Here is a 24,547-nt window from a genome sequence, read left to right on the forward strand (position 1 = left end):
TGGCACTGCCTGTCGCCAGGGAGCCAGAGGAACTGCCGCTGATGTAAGAAGACATCCAGATGGGAAGAGAGAGAGAGACAGAGAGAGAGAGAGAGATACATACAGAGAGAGAGGGAGAGAGAGAGAGAGAGATAGAGAGAGAGAGAGACACACAGAGAGAGAGAGGGAGAGACATACAGAGAGAGAGAGACAGCAACAGAGAGAGAGACAGAGAGAGAGAGAGAGAGAGAGAGAGAGAGAGAGAGAGAGAGAGAGAGAGAGATAGAGAGAGAGAGACATACAGACAGAGAGAGAGACAGCAACAGAGAGAGAGATACAGAGAGAGACAGAGAGAAAGAGAGATACAAATAGAGACAGAGAGAGAGAGAGAGAGAGAGAGAGCGACAGAGAGAGAGATGAAAGAGAGACAGAGAGAAAGAGATACAGAGACAAAGAGATAGAGAGGTAAGAGAGAGAGAGATGAGAGAGAGAGACGGAGATAAAGAGATACAGCGACAGAGAGAGAGATGGTTCTGTGACAACAAAATCTGTGTTCTGCAGTGGCCATCTCAGGTGGCCATCTCAGGTTTGATTGGACCTCGATCCAATCAAACACCTGAGGGACGAACTGAAGACGGCAGTTGATATGCAAGGATGTGCTTAGAGGGATGGCTGTGGTCCTTAACCTTGTCCAGCATTACAAGAACAGACTCCATGCTGTTGTCCTGCCAGAGGTGGCTGCACCAAGCTACTAAACCAGGGGTGTCAATAATGATAGATTTTTAGTCAATGAATGTTTAATTTTGGTTGCTTCCATTGAAAGACTAATAAAGAACAATATTTTTCACATGTTGCATTTTTTGAGTTTCTCTCAATAATTATGTTGTCTATGTTTTATGTATTTTGTGTGCATTGCCAGTCAGGGGTGCTAATAATTCCAGAGCCCACTGTATATATGCGTATATATACACTGACAATTTACATGCACTGTTCATTATGTCACAAAAAAGGAAGTACATTTTCTCACTTTTATAAACAGGGAAAAAAAATGTTTTTGAGGTAAAGTGTGTCATTTTTAGACAGGAGAGCTCAAGGTCCGCCAAGTCTGTCAGTGCCTTGGGACCCAGCACTGAAATTGAGTCGCGAAGACGTAGCGTAGCTTCCATCGAACGGCGAGCTGAATTCGCCTGACAGTTGCAAACAGATCCTGCCTGTAAAAAAAAGAAAAAAAAAGAAGAAAAAAAAAAGAAACTCGTTCCTCAGCCCACTAGCTTAAACATTTAATTCTTACACTGTCATGTCTCCCCAGATTTACCTTGGCTGAACCCTGAAACACTGACGGACGCTCGGTATCTCCTGCTAAACCAGCGATATCCTCGGGGAGTTTGACACCCGCCTTCCCAGCCAATCGCACTCATTCCGTGCCCATCGGCGAAGGCCGTCTCCCTGTCAGTCCTGCCGGACTTCCCTCTGCTGCGATCGCCGTCGCCCGGGTAACGGCGGTGATTGGCAGCGGGCTTTAAAGCTCTCTCCTCTGATGGCAGCCAGCCCTAGGCAGTGATCTCCCGCACTTACCAGGACATGGAGTCCGGTCCACTGCTCTGCTAATCCCCCGCAACACCGCGAGTGTGAGTGTACACGCAGTACGTCTGAGATGTGTCCCACTCCGATTTTAAAATCATTTTATCATCATTATATCATTATTTTATTTGTTTTAAATTGGCTATGTATGTAATATTTTATATCGCCTTAATTTTAATCCTTTAAAACCTCAATTCATTACTGTCCAATATAGGTGGTAGTCTCTGGTCTTATTCAATCAAAATAACTATGTATTCAACTGTGCTGACCCCAACATTACAATGGACATTCAATAAATAAAATGAATAATACTTTTGAAAATATTTTCTCTGTAGCTTTTTTTTGTCATCGATTACATGTTCTACTTTATCTAAAACTATTTAAATACTGGTTTCTGCAGGGTCCACCTACCTGCTCCGCCATAGTGAAAGTTACTGTGCCTGCAAAGCCAGCTCCTCAGTTTGATTTCAGTTGTGTCTGCAGTCCTGACAACGACTTCAACTTGCTGATGTCTTGTTCTCGGCTGGACTCAGCAACTGAGGGCCTCAGAGTTTGCCCTGTTACGTCCGCAGGGATGGCAAGACGTTTGAGCTCTTCAGGGTTCGCCCTGGAATGTGTGCAGAGGCAGTACACAGTTTGAGATCTTCAGGATTTGGCTGTCATGTCCAGGGGCACTGGACATAATAGCCAACAACCGGTAGAAATTCACCCGTGAATATTAAAAACATATCCATACCATTGCAACAAAAAAAAGAAAGAAAGAAATTGAGCTCACTTCAAATTTATATACCGTGCAGTATATTAATGCATCACTAGATCCAACATGAATGAATAGGCAAACAGATATAGATATATAGACACATTTCCTCCACTGCTGGAATGAAATGCAGAGGTCTGAACACAGGCCCTCTATAGACAGCAGCTGCGAGCTAACCCCGGGGTGAGGAGAAGGAAAAAGAGCCTGAATTAAAGAATGAATGAAGCGCCTGTCTTCTAGACAGGTCTGACAGATCAATTCTCCGACTCTGGGCTCTTCTTCTTCTTCTTCTTCCTCCTCTTCTTCTTCTTCTGCTTCTGCTGTTTCGGTATGGGCATAGCTGTCAGCCCAAGCAGCACAACTTAACTCTGACCAAACACTTTTTTTTAAATATATAACTCTTTTCCTCTCCTTCGTACAGCTGCCTCAGGGCCCTACGGTCTACACATGGGAGCCTGAGCTCTGCCTGGGCGCAGTAGGCACCCTCGTCTGAAACATATTCATCAGTTCACTTTGTGGCAAGACATCTATCCATCTATCTATCCATCTATCTGAGTTCAGAGGAATGGTACTCATTGAGCAGGGCTGCCCAACCCTGTTCCTGGAGATCTACCATCCTGTAGGTTTTCACTCCGACCCTAAGACAAGCACACCTCATTCAACAGCTAGAGCAGGGCTGCCCAACCCTGTTCCTGGAGATCTACTATCCTGTAGGTTTTCACTCCATACCAAACAAAACCCACCTCATTCAACAGCTAGAGCAGGGCTGCCCAACCCTGTTCCTGGAGATCTACCATCCTGTAGGTTTTCACTCCATACCAAACAAAGCCCACCTCATTCAACAGCTAGAGCAGGGCTGCCCAACCCTGTTCCTGGAGATCTACCATCCTGTAGGTTTTCACTCCATACCAAACAAAGCCCACCTCATTCAACAGCTAGAGCAGGGCTGCCCAACCCTGTTCCTGGAGATCTACCATCCTGTAGGTTTTCACTCCAACCCTAACACAGCACAGCTCATTCAACAGCTAGAGCAGGGCTGCCCAACCCTGTTCCTGGAGATCTACCATCCTGTAGGTTTTCACTCCAACCCTAACACAGCACAGCTCATTCAAAAGTGAGCTAATCAGCCGAATCACGAGTGCTAAATTAGGCTTGGAGTGAAAGCCTGCATGGCTGTATATATGTCCAGGAACCGGACTTTGGCAGCCCATTTCAAGCAGCAAATTTGATTTATTTTATTAATTAATTAATTTCTATACATATATATGTTTTTTACAGGGCATCCTCCATCCAGCCACGAGTCAATCCCAGCCCCGTTCAGCGTGGGGCTCCTGGCAGGAGCTCAGCCGGGGCAGGTACGTCTGCCGGGCAGAGAGAGCATTATCACAGAAGAAAAGCCGGAGACGAAGCACACAGCAGGCGGGGGTGTCTGGGGTGGGCCGCCATCAGACGCTGCCGCATTAACCCTGAGCCCACCTCGCCAAGCGCCCCTTTGACCTCCCAAATGCCAGGGATATGAGAAGCACTGACCCCCTCGACATCAGCCCTTCACCTCCTGCTCGCAGAGGCCTTGTTCCTCCGTCTGGATGGCGGGTCGGGGTGGCAGGCAGGGGAGGCCCAAAACCGCAGTGCATTAATGAACAGAGGGAGCATCGGAAACCTTCCACTGACGGACAGAATAAAGAAAAGGAGGGAAAATAAACAGAGAAAGGTAGAGGGCAATACGGTATGTCGGGCGATACTGTGTGTCTTCGTGTGTGTTTGTGTGTGTGTATGTGTCCGTCTATGTGTATGTAGGTGTGTGTGTCTGCGTGTGTGTGAGTGTGTCTGAGTGTGTGCCTGCGTGAGTGTGTCTGTATGTCTGTCTGTCTCTGTGTGTGTATGCATGTGTGAGTGTGTGCGTGTGTGTGTATGTGCCTGTGTGTGTGAGTGTGGGTGATGATGAAAACCCATTTGATTTTGCTTGCACGTTGTGAACATGATCCATAACCGCAGACGTGTTCATGAATTTTTAACACGATTGTACGTGCGCACTTCATTGTAAGGTGAATGTCAGAGTTTGTCATACATTAGCTCGCACAATACAGAGCAACTGTATGAATTCCCCCAGCATGGGCGGCCTGTAGCGTAGTGGTTAAGGTAAAAGACTGGGACATGCAAGGTCGATGGTTCTAATTCCTGTGTAGCCACAATAAGATCTGGACAGCTGTTGGGCCCTTGAGCAAGGCTCTTAACCCTGCATAGCTCCAGGGGTGGATTGTCTCCTGCTTAGTCTAAGTCTAACTGGACGTCGCTCTGGATAAGAGCGTCTGCCAAATGCCAATAATGTAATGTAATGTAATGCATGGAGGGACATCACAAACTAAAATTAATTTATTTGGCAGAACAAAACTAAAAGTAGATCAGATAAGGAAGGCATGGCCTGACGTTAGGCAGTCTGCACCTGAGTAAAAAAAAAAGTGGAACAACTTCAAAATAAATAAGTCGACTGAATCCATGCCCAGGACAAGACAACTGGTTCTACTCAGAACTGAATTACATACTCTCGATGAAGACCATATTTTTTCCACTGTAAGTCCTTGCATCCTTTCAGTTGGACAGATTTAATTTTCATACGATATCAGAACGTAAACGATGAATGATTGGCAGGAAGACACAGAGGTGCACAGTGGTGTCCAGAACCTCACGCAGTGCAGCGAAACAGAAACAGAAACGGAAACGATGAGAACGAGGCTTGTGAAGTTCCTCTCACTGTCAGACACTTTGAAGCACCAGAGGCGAAAATATGTAGACTAGCATCCTGGGAGTGGGCAGGGGATTAGATGTTCTGGGCGTGTGCCTGGGTGCTTCCTCTTTCATCCCCGCCAGAAGGGAGATAGCTACTGTACGTGCAACCTGGCTCCACTTCACAGTTTGCTTTTCAGGAAAGAGGGTAATGCTCGGAATCCGGTCTTATTCCGATTTTTTTCCCTTTGTCTCCTTTGTCTTCCGCTGGCTGTCACGGGCAATTTTGTGAGCAGAGATTACTTTTAATACAGCATCTTATGTATCAGGACACTGCTAATTTCTGTCTGCTTTCGGGGCTTCTTAGCATCCACGTACAAAGTAGCGAAGTACGGTTGAATTTAAAGAATGTTTTTAGTAAATTGTATGGAGCACTTAACTGACCCAAGCCACAATTGTCGCTACTCTGTTTTAGCGTGTTCGTCCCCGGTGCACTTATGCATGAATAGATTTAACTTTGCGTGAAAAAGAAAGTCACAGAAATGCATCCTGAAAGCAAATGTTTTGGCCAATTGGTGCTGTGTCATGTTCAAAACGAGGCAGCATCGCTTTAGTTAATTGGACCCAGAGTGTTTTCGTATGTGCCTCATCTCATGGTCAGTTTATCGATTATCTCTGCGGCCATCGATGTCAAACTAAAAGCGCAGGTATGAGTCCAGAAAAAGCTTGCGGAGAGATGCTCAGCTCAGGAACGACTCACATCAGTACCCCTTTTCAGCAGGAACAGAAGAAACTAGTTTCATTGATTTCCACACCCCTCCTCCAAAGCAGAAGAGCCCGTCTCTGGAGTGGATAATTTAATAAAAAGAGAGTCCAAACACTGGCAGAAACTCTCATTGTTTGTATCACTTCTGAACAGCGCCCTGGGGAGTGGGCTGCAGAATCCAGGCTATTGATTGGCTGGTTAAATGGAGGTCTATTAGCTTCCGTCAGGCTAGATTGATTATACAGAGGGGGAATGAGTTTGTGCTCACGGCGAAGAGCGAGCGGGGGAGAGAGAGAGAGAGAGAGAGAGAGAGAGAGAGAGAGAGAGAGGGAGAGAGAGAGAGAGAGGAGAGAGAGGAGAGAGAGAGAGAGAGAGAGAGGAGAGAGGAGAGAGAGAGAGAGGAGAGAGAGGAGAGAGAGAGAGAGGAGAGAGAGAGGAGAGAGAGGAGAGAGAGAGAGAGAGAGAGGAGAGAGAGAGGAGAGAGAGAGAGAGAGAGAGGAGAGAGAGAGGAGAGAGAGAGAGAGAGAGAGGAGAGAGGAGAGAGAGAGGAGAGAGAGAGAGAGGAGAGAGAGGAGAGAGAGAGAGAGAGAGAGGAGAGAAAGCTGAGCTTTCGGCAGTGTGCACGCACGTTGTATTTCTTGCCGCCGCTCTGTTCCTGGTCTCTCCAGTGCGCCCCTGATCAGCCTGCGATCGGCTCCCTGCATTGTGTTTCTCTGCTTTTCTGCTGTGCAATAAAAGGTAGTGCTCGTCCGAGGGAGGGGTGGGTGGTCTGTGGAGGTCTGGGGGGGAGGCGGGGCAGCGAGGTCTCTCTCTCTCTGGAGTGGCGGGAGATCTGGGATTTCTCTTTCCTCACCCGTCTGCTCGTCAGCTCCACTTCTGCACGTACTCTTCCTCCTCTTCCTCTTCTTCCTCCTCTTCGTCTGCTGAAGCACATTAACCCTCTGCTCTCGGCGTCAGTTAAAAGTGCAGGTAAGACCAAAAATGCATTACTATTCCCTGTCCTGCTGATCCACACCTTTCATAACAATTAAGAAGATGCGATGAGTGAATGTTGCTCTATTTATGATTACATTTTTCTCACATTATTCGTGTGTTTAGTTTTACCATTCGGTATGCTGGTGGGTTTTGCGCACTGTTGCAGTAGCAGGGTGGTTTGTGAAGATCTGGGGCTGAGGGGAATGAGGGGGTGGGGGGGGTGGGGGGGGGGTGGGTGTGGTTGAATAACGTGAGTCTGTGACTGACTCACGTTGCCTGGTGTGATGTAAATATGTGGGTTTTCCTGCCGGGGCAAAGCACTATGGGAAGACGGAGTTTGACAGCCGGGGTTGGCTGAAGTTGTGACTCTTAGTGCTGTTCTCTTCGAGCGTGGACTGCTGTGGGTGTGTGTGTGTGTTCTGTCAGAGCGCATGCGGTTAGTCATGGCTTTTACCCGTATATCTTTAGGTATACTTACGAAACAGGTCCTGTAATGGGGCAGAATCTACAGACTCTGACAGTCATGTGTGAGGTACATGTGTGTGAGTGCGTGTGTCTGTGTGAGTGCTTGCCTGTGTGTGTCTGTTTTACTGTGTGTGTGCAGATGTATGTACCTATGTATGTATATGTGTGTGTGTGTGTGTGTGTGTGTGTGAGTGCGTGCCTCTATGTGCAGGCGTCTGTTTGCCTGTGTGTGTTTGTGTGTGTGTGTATGTACAGTACGTATGTATATACGTTTGTGTGTGTGTGTGTGTGTTTGTGCAAGCGTGTGTGGGTGTGTGCATGTGCAGCAGTATGCGTTTGTTTGTGTGTGTCTGTGTGTGTGTACAGTGCACATGTGTCAAGCAGATGTGCGTGAATCTGGATGCCTGTGCAGATATGTATGTGAATGTTTGCGTGTGAATGTTTGTCTGTGTGGGCGTGGGTAGTGGGGAAGCAAAGTGTCCGATCTGATCTCTCTCCACCTCACCTATGGGAGTTTAGTCAGTTTGTCATCACGTAAAAAATAAAAAACTACGCCTCCTTCCCTCACTGCATTGTGGGACAGGGGCAGCGCAGTCCCGTCAGGAGCGGCGCATCGATTCATTTCAGCGGTGAAGGGGACAGACAACTTCCTTCTGTCATCCACAAAAAAAAAAAAAAAAAACACCTCATCGCCACGACAGCCCGCACCAGCGGCGTCCCTGATTGGTCAGGTGGAATTCAGCGGAGTTTACAGGCGCTGGTGCGTCCTGTCGGATTCGGCGGGCAGATGTCTCGCAGAGTGGTGGACGTGCGCTCGCCGTGGGCAGTGCGGGAGCCTCAGATAGCGGGATCCTCAGAGAGCGGGATCCGGACAGATTCAGCGCGGCTGCTGCTGCTGCTGCTCCGTCTTTATCCGCCGGCGTGTGGGAGGGGCGGGGGCGCAGAGTGCAGCACACAGCGGCTCTGAAGAGCAGCGCTACCTGACCGGCATCGCTAATGCAGCAAACACGTACACACAGACACGTACACACAGACCGGCATCGCTAATGCAGCAAACACGTACACACAGACACGTACACACAGACAGCCATCGCTAATGCAGCAGACACATACACACAGACACGTACACACAGACAGCCATCGCTAATGCAGCAAACACGTACACACAGACCGGCATCGCTAATGCAGCAAACACGTACACACAGACACGTACACACAGACCGGCATCGCTAATGCAGCAAACACGTACACACAGACACGTACACACAGACCGGCATCGCTAATGCAGGCAACACGTACACACAGACCGACATTGCTAATGCAGCAAACACATACACACAGACACGTACACACAGACCGGCATCGCTAATGCAGCAAACACGTACACACAGACCGGCATCGCTAATGCAGCAAACACGTACACGCAGACACGTACACACACACCGGCATCGCTAATGCAGCAAACACGTACACACAGACCGGCATCGCTAATGCAGCAAACACGTACACACAGACCGGCATCGCTAATGCAGCAAACACGTACACGCAGACACGTACACACAGGCAAGCATCGCTATTGCAGGGGACACGTACACACAGACAGCCATTTCTAATGCAGCAAACACGCACACACAGACAGCCATTGCTAATGCAGCAAACACGTACACACAGACAGACATTGCTAATGCAGGGGACACGTACACACAGACAGCCATTGCTAATGCAGCAAACACGTGCACACAGACAGGCATTGCTAATGTAGCAAACACGTACACACAGACAGCCATTTCTAATGCAGCAAACACGTACACACAAACACGTACACACAGACAGGCATTGCTAATGCAGCAAACACGTTGACACAAACTCGTACACACAGGCAGAAACAGGCGCTTGCTTATACACACAGACAGACTCCCGCTTGTACACACAGACACATAGACACAGACCGACACCCACTTAAACACACAGACACACACACAGACAGGCACCTGCTTGTTCACACAGACGGACACCCGCTTAAACACACAGACACACACACAGACAGGCACCTGCTTGTTCACACAGACAGACACCCTCTTATATACACAGACAGACACCTGCTTGTACACACAGACACATACACACAGACAGACACCTGATTAAACACACAGACACCCGCTTATACACACAGACAGACACCTGCTTGTACACACAGACACATACACACAGACAGACACCTGCTTAAACACACAGACACATACACACAGACAGACACCTGCTTAAACACACAGACACCCGCTTATACACACAGACAGACACCTGCTTGTACACACAGACACATACACACAGACAGACACCTGCTTAAACACACAGACACCCACTTATACACACAGCCAGACACCCGCTTATACACACAGACAGACACCTGCTTGTACACACAGACACATACACACAGACAGACACCCGCTTCTACAAACAGACACACACAGACAGGCCCCAGCTTATACACACAGACAGACACCCTCTCGTACACATAGACATGGACCCGTCTGTCCGCAGGAAAACATGCACCTGTGATCAGAACCCTTTCAGATTTTTCCTGCAAGTCATGGGAAGGTGATCCGATGCTGCAAACGTGTTCATGAATGTTTTAACAGCACCTGTGCGCTTCGTTGCAGAGGTGAACAGCACATACATCAGGTCACACGTTACAGAGCAGCTGTACTGTAGGAATGCCTCCTGCAAGCTACACGATGATGCAGGTGCAGCGTTAGCTTGATTAAGCCTATAACAAGATTGGCTCCGGATCGCTGTTACGGGAAGGGTGTTGTCTAATAGTGGTCTATGTGTTGTTTACAAGCTCAATGCATGCATAATATCTGAAGATATATACGACTACTATATTTTCCTTACGAAATCATAGCCTGGTATCATGTTGTGGGCCATATTGGCATGAGATTGCCTCTCCATCCAAGATGCTAAGAAGCCAATTAGTTACGTGTTCAGCTTCCTAAACCCTCATCCAGCCTCTCTCTCTCTCTCTCTCTCTCTCTCTCTCTCACACACACACACACACAGATTGATTCAGCATACACAGCTGTATAAATGGATGGCATACAAATGATATAAGCAGTGCGGGTCACTCAGGATATGGACTGAATATGGGAGTGTCTGTTAAATACTTATGTGATGGGGATTCAGTCGGGTGGCTGTCATCAATACTAGTCAGCCCTGTTTACAGAGACATTTGACACAAAGGGAACTCATTTGAGAGAGAGAGAGCGAGAGAGAGAGAGGGACAGAGACAGATTGAGAGAGAGTGAGAGAGAGAGAGTAGTGAGATGGAGAGAGATACAGAGACAGACAGAGAGATAGCCTGGTCAGTCTGCGAGAGTGAAAAGATTAGGGATGGAGAGAGGGACAGATGGAGCAAAAGATGTAATAAAAAGAAATCTGGCTTTAAGACATTCTGCTTATGCTCTTCCTAAGAGTGGGAGGATGGGTCAGGATGTCATATTGCTTCTCTGGCTGTCAGCTAAGAGTCATAGACAACTTATGTACATTGAGTATGGTTGGCAGTTTGTCCGTCCGTCCGACACACGAGAGGTTTTCAAACCTCAACAAGCTGTTGCTGTTGTAGGTGGTCCGGTTGCCACGGGAGCAGATCCTGCCTGAATCCTGACGCACTGTCCGCAGACCACGCCAGGGCGTCAGAGGGAGCGCATCACCACACGCGAATCATAGAACCGCAGTCTCCTTGCATCGGAGAAGAATGTGCGCCCGTGTCGGATGCCCGTCTCGAAAGCAGAGATCATACGACGAGCATTGCCTTCTAGAACATTCCCCAGAAGTCTGCTCATCAATGCTCCTTACCCGTGATGATAAAAAATGCATGCACAGGTTTTGAATTTTACACAGGGAGTTTTAAAGACTTCAGAAGGTAACCCGCGAAACGCGCAATCTGTCTGAATCCGGCGTTGCGTTCGTCTTTAAATAGAATAGCTTGACAGGGAATGTACGAGTGCCTCTCTTTCAGATTCAATGCTTTATCATGCATAATGTAACCAAGCAGCTCCACACACGAGTCTCTGCACCCCAACGATAAGTGTTCCTCATGCCCACACCAGTCACAAATTGTAAATTGGATATTGATTTAGGGTGCAATACCAGACCGGGGCCCTGAGGAACTGACTAACCGAAGAGGTGCCCGAAAGAATCCAATCACAAAACAGAACCGTAAATATCACTCTGCATTAAGCAGAGACACTGGAGGAATCCGGTGGAACCAGAACACAAAATGGCTTTGAAACAGCTGCTGGCTGCTTGATCAGTTCAGACCAGCTCCCAGCTCGACATGGCTACCAGATCAGATGAGCTCCCAGTAATAATTGGTTCACCATCTCATACCCAGCTTGGCCAGCTTGACCATGCTGGTTGACCATCTCATTGAATGTCCAGCACTCTGAATACTGAAGTGTGTCAACTGTTAAAACACATCACTTAACCAACAAGTAAAATACATTTATATGATTTAATGTGGTAATTATTATCAAAGAGAAATAAATAGCCAAATTGATCGACGGGGCCTTTATCAAAATGCACAACTTGCAACCAGGTGAAAATCAAAACAGTTACAAAAGATAAGCAAGTCTAATCTACAGTGGTTCATCTACCGTAATGCAATGAAGGTTACAGATAATGAAAAAAAACGTCACAAAGGAAATCAACGGAAGACAATACCAAACCCCAGTTTGTTTCCTTCTAAAATGCTGAAGAAACCTGAAGCCTACATTCCCAAAAGAGTAGTGATGAAAAAAAAAGGTGCAAGCTAGGTCTGCTGCAAAGTTTGGGATCTTAACGAAGGATGTTAGCATTTGGTCTGCTAGGCCACCCCCATTGAGACAGATACACACACACACACACACACACACACACACACACACACACATGCATACACCCAGTTCCTGATCTATCTGCAGACCACTGTGCGTTGGCCCTGTTGAATTTCCTATTAGTTCCCTGACAACGTATGATTGGCTCTTTGCCCAGGGAGGAAGGGTTTCAGCTTCTTAGTATAATGATGGTGATGATGATGATGATGATGATGATGATGATGATGAAGGTGATGATGATGATGATGATGGTGATGATGGTGATGATGATGATGATGATGATGATGATGGTGATGATGATGATGATGATGATGGTGATGATGATGATGGTGATGGTGATGGTGATGGTGATGATGGTGATGATGATGATGATGGTGATGATGGTGGTGATGGTGATGGTGATAATGATGATGGTGATGATGATGATGATGGTGATGATGGTAATGATGATGATGGTGATGATGATGGTGATGGTGATGGTGATGGTGATGATGATGATGATGGTGATGATGATGGTGATGATGATGATGGTGATGATGGTGATGATGATGATGGTGATGATGATGGTGATGGTGATGATGATGATGATGATGATGATGGTGATGGTGGCTTGCTGATCATGGTCTGTATGCAGGAAGGCGTCCCAAATCATCAACATAAGCCTGATTATCCAATATTTGCCATCCAAATTAGGAACACCACACGCAGGAAAGGACAGCAGTGGAAAACATTGTTCACTCATGACATATATTTTGAAAATGAACTGAAAAACACACCCACTATACGTCACAGAGCTGTTTGTATGGATGTGACGGATACAAATATACTTCATGGTTTTAGGCATTCTTTAACCCTTATTTTTTTTGTTTTTGTTTTCATAGCTTTGATTGCATGGCCATGTCCGTAGGCCTGCCTGTTCACCTGTAGTGTCGTCCTCATCTTTCCCTTATTGTGAGTGTGCAGCTGAGTGGGGATGTTCTCAGTACAAACAGATACTTCAAGCCAGGGGTTAAAATTAACACCATAACTCATTCAGGCCCCAAAATGTCAAATCGTACCTCATGTGAATAACCTGCATCTTTATTCATTCATTCATTTTATTTATTTTTATTTTTAAGCAATGTCCGTTGGGACTATGACTTATTAAACACTGCACTGGGTATGTTGTGCCGTGATCCCCTTTTTCACACTGTTTAGGCCATGAGTTCTAAAAGTTGAATGTTGCGTGTGTTATATGTTTATTTTATGTTTTTATGTGATCGTAAGCCTCTTCTACTGTGTGACACATGTTTCTGAATGCCAATCATCTGGCGAAGGCAGAACCTCAACTGACCAAAGGTGTCGCTATTGAACAGTGTCACCTTATCACCTTCTCAAAACCACCCTTTGCTGGGTGATGCTACCAATCTGAGGGAATCATAGTCCTCTCAACCCCAGTCCTCAGGACCCACTTGCGAGAAGGTTCTTGTTATAACCAGGTACTCACGCATTTTGTAACCTGATTTAACTAATCGAGGGAATTTTTGGTGAATTCAAATGAGACTTCAGCCGCTCCCAAAAGATCCCGCCCCCACCCCCCAAACTCACAATCCATCCCCCCAATCATAATCTCAGACCGCCCAATAGTTAGAGTGCAATTTGAACCCTGACGGTCAGCGAATGAACAGTCCCGCCATTGGATCCAGGGGGTGTTCAGAGGGTTCAGGTGCACAGTTTTGATCCTGATATTAATATTGCACAGTACCCTGTAAAATTCTTATGAAAAGAGAGAAATAACAGAGATGTGCATGGATGTGTGGAGAAAGAAGAGACACCATGCGGGGTAGCTAAACCAGGAAGCAGCACGATCCTCGTTCTGCACCGACACCCCCCATGCAGGCTGTGTATCTGTCACAGCCTGACCAATTAATCTCGCTGCTACAAAAGTGCGTACGTTTTTTCTTCTTCTTCTTCTTCTTTTGACTGAAGGATACTTATTTCAGTCAAAATAAATGTCAGTTAAATGATGGTCATGGATTCTTTAATGACCACAGTGTGTCATAAACTTGATTTATGGTCTCATCCAAATGACCGCACCATTACATCTCCCATTACAACCCTGAGGCATTGATTTCTGTTTTGTTCCCCAAAAAAAAAAAGAGTCCCAGCAACAGCTCTTCCAGAAAGTCTTCACCGGCCACAACATCATACACCAACATAATGTATGCAGTGAATTTTATGAAGCAGATGTAAAAAATCAATGCTCTAAACGCATTGTGGATACGTCGATGTAACGACATCGACCGGACGCTGCCGAGCTGTACTAGACTACCTGGGAGTTACGTCATGCTTATAACACTTAAATGTCAGCTTTATGGTGGTTTAACTGAGCGCTATTCTACAAACGTGGTGGAAAAGGTGGTTCTGGTTCATTGACCAAGAAGAGGGCCCTCATCACTCATTTTAACTTTACTGCCTTAACATTTCACCGTGATTATAAATGTGTCAGGCCTACTTCTCCTGCACACCAGAGAACAGAAAAAAGGCAGCTATTACATGAAGCAGAACATCATTTATGGACCTTGTGCAAACTATAGACCCAGCCCATGACAGGCCCATCTTTTTCTGTATTTTCAGCTTCATACAAAATGTCCGCCACATGCCCACATAATAAAAGACAAACAAAAACATAGGCAACTGGATTTTACACTGAAAACACTCAATGTCTCTGTGTGGCCATATCTCTGAGAGACAGCTCAGCTTATGGTGTTAATCAGAACCCTCTTCAATTATCTGTATGTTTACACTAGGACTCGGAACTGTACTGTCCTCTCAGGTCCTCTTAGCACTCATACTTGTGTTTGATTTGCACTTCATTGTACGTCGCTCTGGATAAGAGCGTCTGCTAAATGCCATGTAATGTAATGTAATGTAATGTAATGTAATGTATTGTGTGGTTTGTGTAATATCCAGGCTAGTGGAGCAACAACTCCGCAAACAACTTTTCATCATCCCCCTGGGAGCTTAAAATTTCATTAAGAGAGTAATGAACTGAGTTACATACGACAAGAAATGCGGCCTGTCTTCAGCTGTGACTCAACGTTGTTGCATCTTTATTTATTTATTAATTTAATTATTTATTTATTTATTTACGTATTTATTTATTTACAAGCAGCGTGGCAGGCTAATTTTAGTTATCACTGAACTTTCCAATCTATCTATGAAGGAGAAACTAATAAATGCCAAATGTAGATTGATTCTGCGCCTGAGTCATCCCGTTCGACTTTACCGCAACGTTAATCAGGACAAACCTTTCCACAGATTACTGCTTACAGTTAGCGATTACTCGGCATGTCTCTGGAGATGATAATTTAATAAAAACAGAGAGTCCAAACACTGGCTTTTTGTAGCACTATCCATATATCTGTTGGTGTTGGTGTTGAATATAAAGCAAGGTGACTGGAAATTATGTGGGGATTGTTTTTATGACTCCGCGTGGAATTGTAACGAATTGGCAATAATGAAACACTTGCGGCTATCATTCGGATACTGCCAACAGATGATGGTTAATGAGCGCAACTGGCTTCAGAGAGAGGCTCTGCCCTGCTGGTGGGACATGGAATCACAGGGTATTATTGACCGCAAAGCAGCCCAGCAATGGATGAGAAACCTATCCAGGGTGCATCCCTGCCTCTCACCCCAATGCATGCTGGGATAGGTTCCAGCCCCCTGCGACCCAGAGCTGGAATCTATGGGTTAGACGATTGGCAGATGGATGAACGGATATTGACAGCAAAGCCTGTGTAGCGTGATTAGCTCAGCTAGTTCGCTAGTAATCATGGTGAAGTGCAGTGAAAGCAAAGGCTGGTAGCAGGTTACCTCGACAACACTCCCCGATGACGTAACCCTCAAATTCAAAAGAACATTGTTGCCCATGGCTAGAGGCAAGTTTGTTTTTAGCTGACTGGTAACGCGTTCGTTCAACAAATATTTGGACGAGTGAGAGGCTGGGGTTCAAATCCCACCTCGGACTCAGGCAACTTTGCTCATTAGTTTGCATTTCTGAGCATTTTTTAAGATGTAATGTAAGACATGTCGCATTTTAGCCTATTTTAATTTGCCTCTAGACTTTTCAACTTTTACTGTTTACCACTAGAGGAGACTCTAGGGGAAACCTAATTTACCCTTTTGGATTTTAGTTCTGTCTACGATTTAATATCTCCAAATTAGGCATTGCATGAATGAAAGGATGAATGGGAAGCCATTTTGTGGTTCAACAGGGGTGAAGTTATTGTTCCTCAAACACTGGATGTGATGTGAATGAAGATGCTGGAAAACAATGGTTTATCTTTTATATGTATTAGTGAATCATTTCAATACCGGTTTAATATCCAGATAGACTATGAAAACAGAGAATACGCATGTCAGATTATTTGTTTACTTCAATCATGGGTGCCATTACAGCCTGTTCTTGGATGAATACGCTGATTTGAGCCTTAAATTCAAAGCTTAAACTAATCACTTGCAAAACCAGTCAGGAGTCTGGTGCAAGCTGAATGTTTGAAGTGGCTTGATTTGTTCACAAACTCGCTTGTTCCTTTTATTTGTTCATAATGGCTGGAAATGGTGACACCACAGAAGTAAGCCCACAGTTATTCCTGATTGCAAATAACAGTACACATGCATACAATCATCAAAATAATGCTGAGGTAAAAGGCAAAAATCCAGTTTTATGGATCACAATGGCTCAATATGAAGGGCTTTTGATAAATGTTGCGCTTCCTCATTAGATGACTGATTAGTCGCAGGTGGTGACGAGGGGATTGATCCTGCAGAATATCAGGTGTAAATGAGGGAAGATAAGAAACATGCGGGTCGGTACCAGTGCACCCCGCTTATCTGGAGATCGACGGCGTGGTGCGATCGATAGCATGGAGGCTGGGCCAGGCTAAAACACTGCGCCGACGAAATGTACCTCACTCCAGTTATCAGGTTTGTATAACACCAGACCCCGGTGCGCGACCACAACGCAGATTTTAGAAGGTCGAGAGCCAGCAAACGGAATCAGCAGGGATAAGGCAGTTTGTAGTACAGTGTCCAAGCAATGGGTCAATACATCAGCAAATAGGAACAGTGAGGATAATCGAAGCGAAGGGTCGATAACAGATGGGCAAAAAAGGCGAAAACAGAATCCGAAAACAAAAGTCGTAAAGGGTTGATGAACTACGGTTCCAAACTAGACAGACGGGCGAAGCAAAATGCACAAGTCGGGGCGAAACAGGTCGTAACAGAAATCTATCTGATAATAACGCTGGAGAGTATGATAAAGACACGTAAAGATCTGGTGATGAGATATACAAAATGAGGGGTATTTATACTACAGGTAACTAGAGGAAATGGCAATCAGGTGTGGGGAACAATCAGGAAGTGAAAATGCAGGTGAAACAAATAACAATGAACGAACTGACAGGGTGACTACGGTGTGCACACCGTTAATGAGTACTAAGACACGGAAACACGACGCACAAAAGACTACACAGTGACAAACATGAAACCTGACACCAGTGGGTCGCTGCAAATGTTCAGTGAGTTAGTAAACCAAGACATATAACCACCACCGGTTTTCATTCCGGATGTTTATTTTGAAATTGGCAGTAAAGTGCGTGAATGGCAGGTGCACGAAACTAGACAGGTCACAAACATATTGAGCTAAAGGGAGGCCCTCCCATTACTTTACATATTATTTTAATCCAAAGCTACTTACAGTTGATTAGACTAAGCAGAGGACCAACATGGGACTAAGGGCCTGGTTCAAGGGCCCAAGATCCACACAGAACTTATCGTGGCTACACCGGGGATTGAACCACCGCCTTGCGGGTCCCAGTCACGCACCTGAACCACTAGGCTACAGGCTGCTAACAACATAAGAATGTGCAAAAATGCCATCCATAAAAGGGAAACCGTGATCTGTGCAATCCAGCGAGCAGACGCGCGCCTATCCGCTTCAGGGCCCGTTCTCCTCCTGTTTATCTCTCCCAGGCCCCGAGCCCAGCAGCACTGTGCCCGCAGGCTCCTGAGACAGTGCGCTTATTACACGCACAGCGTGCGCGGATGCTAGCGTTAGCCGCGCGCGTGCTGTTAGCCTCTTACCTTCACAGCCAGCCTCCTGCTGATCGGCCCGTTTGACTGCAGACGTCAATCTGCGTAACGGCGCTGTAGCTGACATTAGCGCGCCATAACAATGCCAGCGCATCTGCCGCAGACGGGGTCTCGAAAGTACATTGAGTTTAACGAGATCTGAGAAACTGAGAAACTAAGAAAACCGGCTGGTGTAGATGCCGGGGAAATCTTAAATGTTACCAATATGTTACCCATTTCAAATCATACCATTTTAAATGTTACCAACAATTTAGTTATTTTGATGTAACCTGCAGGAATTTTACAGGTGGCTAAGTAGTTAAGTGTAGCTGTTTATTCAGGTAGGACTGATACATTCTTATGATGCTCAGAATTAATTAATGATGATCAAACTTTTTTTTTGTGGCTTTTTTTTTACTTTCTTTCATTCTAAACTTTCATTCTACACTGTATTTCTCTGCCCCAGCCCCCCCCCCCCCCCCCTTAGAGCCAAACTCCCCAAATGAATGAATGAGGTTTAAAATTGACTTGCTGCATCTGAAACCTGATTTTAGCAACTCTGTAAGCACCACTCTCTACTTTATGTCATTAAATGTTTTCAACACTTCTGTCTTCTTTTCAAAATGTCATTTTAGTCGCGTTCACAAATTAACCGAGCCGTGTTTCCACGTGTTCTTCGCTGCGCGTGATTCGTACTTCATCAACACGCCAGTGCGATGCAGATTATTCTGAAAGCTCTCCCAAAACACCCAAAACGTGTTACACAAGCGGTGCCTCTGCCATATGGCGACACGTAATTATAATGTGTACAAATGTTATCTACAAGCCAGTCAATGAATTGGATCACAAGGGAAGCTGGAAGCAACATGTTTAATTATTGTTTTGTTTCCACTGTATTTTATGTGATTTTATTTCAGTATTTATTTTTAACGCATTGTCTCTTCTTGGTATTGTTACGACCTGGTACTCACCGATGTTTCAATAACAAAGAGAGTTGATTACGGCGTAACATTCACTGTCACAAACCCTTGAGAAAGAAGTAACCAGTACGCAGCGTTATAAGGAAGTAAGAGAATGTTTAATAATTACAACGCTAAACAGAGTCCTATACTAATAATATCCTTGTTAATCAAAGGTCCATGATTCGGAAATCTCACCGTCTAAGTTGTTCTACAACGGGGTGAAACTTCTCCAAAGTTCGGTCTCTTAAAGATCTTCTTAAAGTCACAGACAACTGGTTGGTAGCGGAGGTCAAAGCGGCGTAGCTTCCAGCTGCATGTGAATTGATGTAGACGCGCTCTTGACAGCGTGCAGCTCCTATATAGTTGCATTCTTCTTGGCGTGTGTTGCTCCGCGACGACCGCCGGCATTCTTAGCAACGGCTGCATCTGGTCCGGTCTCCAACGTGGCGAGATGCTGCATCCTCTTCGTCCAAGTGTGTCTCTCAGCAACGGAATGCATGCTCCCCTCCACCTGTATAGGAAAACACAAAAACACAGCAGTACCCAGCCCAAAACAGCCAAAAAGCAACAGCATTATACATCCCAAAACACTGGGACGTAACAGTATCTACTTATGTGTTCTAAACTAAAGATGATCGTAGCACGTTCTCCCGTTTATCATGACCTGATCTTTCATTTGCCTTTGAGCTGGAACGTGTTGACATGAAGTGTAGATCGAGCTAATTGAAGCACCAGCGATAATGGCCCTATCACGGGAAACAGATATCAAGCCCCAAAGGGCAAAAGCAGGAAAAAAAGAATGTGTCTCTCATGTTGACCTGAACCCTGACAGCAGTCCAATTAATTTTCACCTTTAGTGGGTTTAGAGCTATGTGCAAAACCCGACTGTTTTTAGCATCAATACCCGATGCCCGAGACATCACAAGGCTGTTTATATGCAAACATCAAGCTGATGAGCTAATGGAGCCTTAGTCCTCATTTAGTGCTCTGACACAAAGGGCTGCTTAATCAACTCCTTCCACAGCGTTTCACTGTTATTCTACTGCGCTTTTCCACAGCAGACCTGACACAGTTATGCCCATCTAACCCGTGGAACCAGAGAAAATCCGCCGGGGTAACTCCACCAGTGTAAACTCACCCAGAGTGAATCCACCAGTGTAAACTCAACCAGTGTGAATTCACCAGGGTGAACTCCACCAGTGTAAACTCAACCAGTGTAACTCCACCAGTGTAAACTCAACCGGTGTGAATCCACCAGGGTGAACTCCACCAGTGTGAATTTACAAGTGTAACTTGGGCAGGCTGTAGCGTAGTGGTTAAGGTACAAAACTGGGACCTGCACAGTGGTTCGATCCCTGGTGCAGCTGTTTGGCCCTTGAGCAAGGCCCTTAACTCCACATTACTCCTGGGGGGATTTTCTCTTGCTTAGTCTAATCAACTATATGTCGCTTTGGATAACAGCGTCAGCTAAATAACATGTAATGTAATGTAATGTAATGTAAATCCACCAGTGTAAACTGTAAGCTCATGCCACAGTTGGGGGTCACATGGGAACGAGGCCTGATTCAATATCTACCACTCTGAGACCATCCCAGCCCAGCAGAGCAATAAAAACCACCTCTGAGAAACACTGAAAATAAAATAAGAAAGTACAAAATAAGGAGTATGAAGGAGTATGAGACAAGGACAAGAACACAGCCGAGAGAAATGAGGCAATAAACGGCGGCTTGATGAGGTCACCGCTCTGCTGTCATTACCCAGCAGCCAGTGTGTTGGCATGGCGATGACAGCGCTGGAGTCTGTGCGACTGTGGAGTTTATAACCATGACGATAGAGTCGTGAACTGGCTGTGCTTTTACAAGCTCCGGGGTGTTCCTTGTTCGTTACTCATTAATAAGCTCTGAGCTACGTGCATCTGTCTGAAATAAAAAAATTAAAAAAATAAAAAAATTTACAGTTATATAAAAATTGGTAGGCTGAGCAGAGAAAATGCAATCACTCTTTCAAGATAACTCATATCCTTGCAATGGCCAAGAAACATAAAACAGAAAAAAAAAACTGTCCATCGAGCTACGACACGACATGAGGAACTGGCCATTCAACATGGAGATAGCCTACTGCAGTGTTCCTCCATTCTGATCTTGGTCCTGGAGACCCGCAGGGTGTGCTGGTTTTTGTTTTCGCCTTAATATCAGCAACCGATTCAGACCCAAGAATCCAGGCGAGGCGAGTTAACTGTGTAATCGACTGCTTTAATTGATCAATCAAGTGCAGAGTAACAACGGGAGCCAGTATACCCTGCGGCCTACTGTATATGAAAACATACGTTGAAACTGATTTAAAAACAAAGACATCAAAGCAGGAAAGAAAGTTCCCTCAAAGTCAGCCGATACCCCTGGAGTCTCTTGTTACAGAAGACAACCTGCTGGAGAAGCTGCAGTCCTCCTGGCATTAAAGAGCCCAGGGCGCAGACCTGATGGCATCGTTAATGGGATGCCAAGACATGCAGATGAGGTTTTTAACAGGGCCCACATTAAAACTCTTCAATTTGGTTTGGAGTGCAGGCTGTTGTCTCGACATCTGGAAGCAAGGACTCGTAACTCCGTTTTTTTTTTTTTTTTTTAAGAGTGCAGACAAGTTGCACCCGAACAGCTATTGAGACGTTTGTGTGAGCAGTAATCTGTGCACGGTTCTCTGTAGTGTTATAAAAAACAAGACTCCTACACATCTTAATGAGCACAATGCCTGGAGCAGGGAGCACTTTCTTGTGTTTGACACGCACTATATGTCAATCAGAGCAAGAACAAAACATGTGCTTGTTTGATTTCTGAAAACAAACTATACAAAAATGATTTCGGTTGGTTTATGTTTAAACGTAAGAAGCGGTGTAGACAGAAAAAACCTATGATGCAATAGCTTCAATGTATACAGGAAATACATGTGCTTCTAGAACACTAAGCAGGGTTACTGAGATAGCTGGATAACTGCACTGAGTAAAACCCGCAAAGCAGGATTACTGAGTTAGCTTGATTACTCAACGAGTAAAACCCACAAGGCAGGATTACTGAGTTAGCTTGATTACTCAAAGAGTAAAACCCACAAAGCAGGTTTACTGAGTTAGCTGGATAACTGCACTGAGTAAAATCCAAAAAAGCAGGGTTACTGAGTTAGCTGGATAACTGCACTGAGTAAAACCCACAAAGCAGGATTACTGAGTTAGCTGGATAACTGCACTGAGTAAAACCCGCAAAGCAGGATTACTGAGTTAGCTTGATTACTCAACGAGTAAAACCCACAAGGCAGGATTACTGAGTTAGCTTGATTACTCAAAGAGTAAAACCCACAAAGCAGGTTTACTGAGTTAGCTGGATAACTGCACTGAGTAAAATCCAAAAAAGCAGGATTACTGAGTTAGCTGGATAACTGCACTGAGTAAAATCCACAAAGCAGGGTTACTGAGTTAGCTGGATAACTGCACTGAGTAAAATCCACAAAGCAGGGTTACTGAGTTAGCTGGATAACTGCACTGAGTAAAATCCACAAAGCAGGGTTACTGAGTTAAATGCGAGTAAAAAAAAAAAACAGAGTAAAACCCGAAACTCACCCAAATCTTGAACATGGACTGAAGTAAAAATAACTGTTTGGGGTTTTACTCAGTGCAGTTATCCAGCTAACTCAATAATCCTGCTTTGTGGATTTTACTCAGTGCAGTTATCCAGCTAACTCAGTAATCCACCTTTGTGGGTTTTACTCACTGCAGTTATCCAGCTAACTCAGTAATCCACCTTTGTGGGTTTTACTCAGTGCAGTTATCCAGCTAACTCAGTAATCCACCTTTGTGGGTTTTACTCAGTGCAGTTATCCAGCTAACTCAGTAATCCACCTTTGTGGGTTTTACTCAGTGCAGTTATCCAGCTAACTCAGTAATCCACCTTTGTGGGGTTTTACTCAGTGCAGTTATCCAGCTAACTCAGTAATCCACCTTTGTGGGTTTTACCCAGTGCAGTTATCTGGTTAAATCAGTGCAGTTATCTGACTAACTCAATTCCACATTTACTGTTTAATCCTCTGGCAACCAAGCTGGTACATTTGGCAGGCCCTGTTGGCACTTTACCTGCTACGGAAATGGAATTCTCACTAATACAGACTATCTGCTTCTTCTGTCTCTCACCAAACAAGTGTGGCATAATTTAAATTTGCTGGTGCAAAACTACAAGACCTGGAACCTGCGAGATCAGGAATAATGATATTCCAGAGAATACCCAGCTCTTTGTGTGCAGTAAATGGCATATTGTTAGGATTAAAATTGAGCTTCACAGTCAGCTTCCACCTAATGAATGGAAAGAGAAAGTTCACATGGTACGTTTTGCCATTGAGGCAAATTAAAATAGATTCACTGTAGTAATTAGGATTTGATGCAAAATATTTTTCTCCATCATATGGCAGATGTTGAAAACCCATGATTTTACAAATTGGGAGAAAGTCTGTGTTGAAATCTTGCATGCAAATTCCTGTATTAATATTCATGTACAGAGTGTAGAATTAGTCAAATACACACAGCTCAATAACATTCACAAAAATAGCCATTGACCCTTTGAAGAGTAATTTTGTTAGACTCTTCTCTCAGTCAGTGTTCTAGAACTCAGTTATCAGCAGTGACTGTTACATCCTCTTCAGCTGGAATGTTCAGTTAAGCACATCCTAATCACATATGTGTGATCGTACTGTGTACATTAAGACAGGTTGGATTCTGTTGACATCTAAAACACAGCGGCTGCCACTCATATCACCACAGGGCCTGTGAATGCCACAGGCTGTTCACCGCAGACCCAAAGAAGAGCCCCTTCAATCAGCAGACCCTAAGGCTCCGTTCAGTACACTAACAGCCTCAGGACAGCACTGTCCCTATCAAACAATTTGAGTCAAAACTATTTGAACTACTCCAGAAAATACAGCCACTCTGAAGTTTCTCCACATTCTTTGCTGTTTGAGAACAGATCTGGAATTGCAGATGAGAGAAGGTTGAAAGGAGATGTTTTTCTCTTTTATTTTCTTTCTTTTTTGGTGATATATTTTGAACAGTATACAAATTGCCTCTTAAAAATGTGCTTTGAAACCGCAAACCAGACTGGTGTGGATGGAGGTTTGTGCACAAGGGCATTACATTACATTACATTATTGGCATTTGGCAGACTCTCATTAAATTACATTAATGGCATGTGGCAGACGCTCTTATCCAGAGCGACGTACAGTTGATTAGACTAAGCAGGAGACAATCCTCCCTGGAGCAATGCAGGGTTAAGGGCCTTGCCCAAGGACCCAACGGCTGTGCGGATCTTATTGTGGC

General features: G+C 45.1%; 1 protein-coding gene across 1 annotated transcript in view; it reads left to right on the forward strand.

The window, feature by feature from the left end:
- The first annotated feature begins 6,632 nt into the window (after positions 1–6,632).
- The window catches only part of LOC133126134 (cadherin-18-like), a 275,444-nt gene continuing 257,529 nt past the window's right edge, over positions 6,633–24,547 (forward strand). The window contains exon 1 of the mRNA XM_061237983.1: positions 6,633–6,776. The gene's annotated coding sequence lies outside the window, so the exon portion shown is untranslated. The remainder of the gene's footprint in view (positions 6,777–24,547) is intronic.

This window comes from Conger conger, chromosome 4, assembly GCF_963514075.1.
Source record: "Conger conger chromosome 4, fConCon1.1, whole genome shotgun sequence".
Lineage (NCBI taxonomy): Eukaryota > Metazoa > Chordata > Actinopteri > Anguilliformes > Congridae > Conger > Conger conger.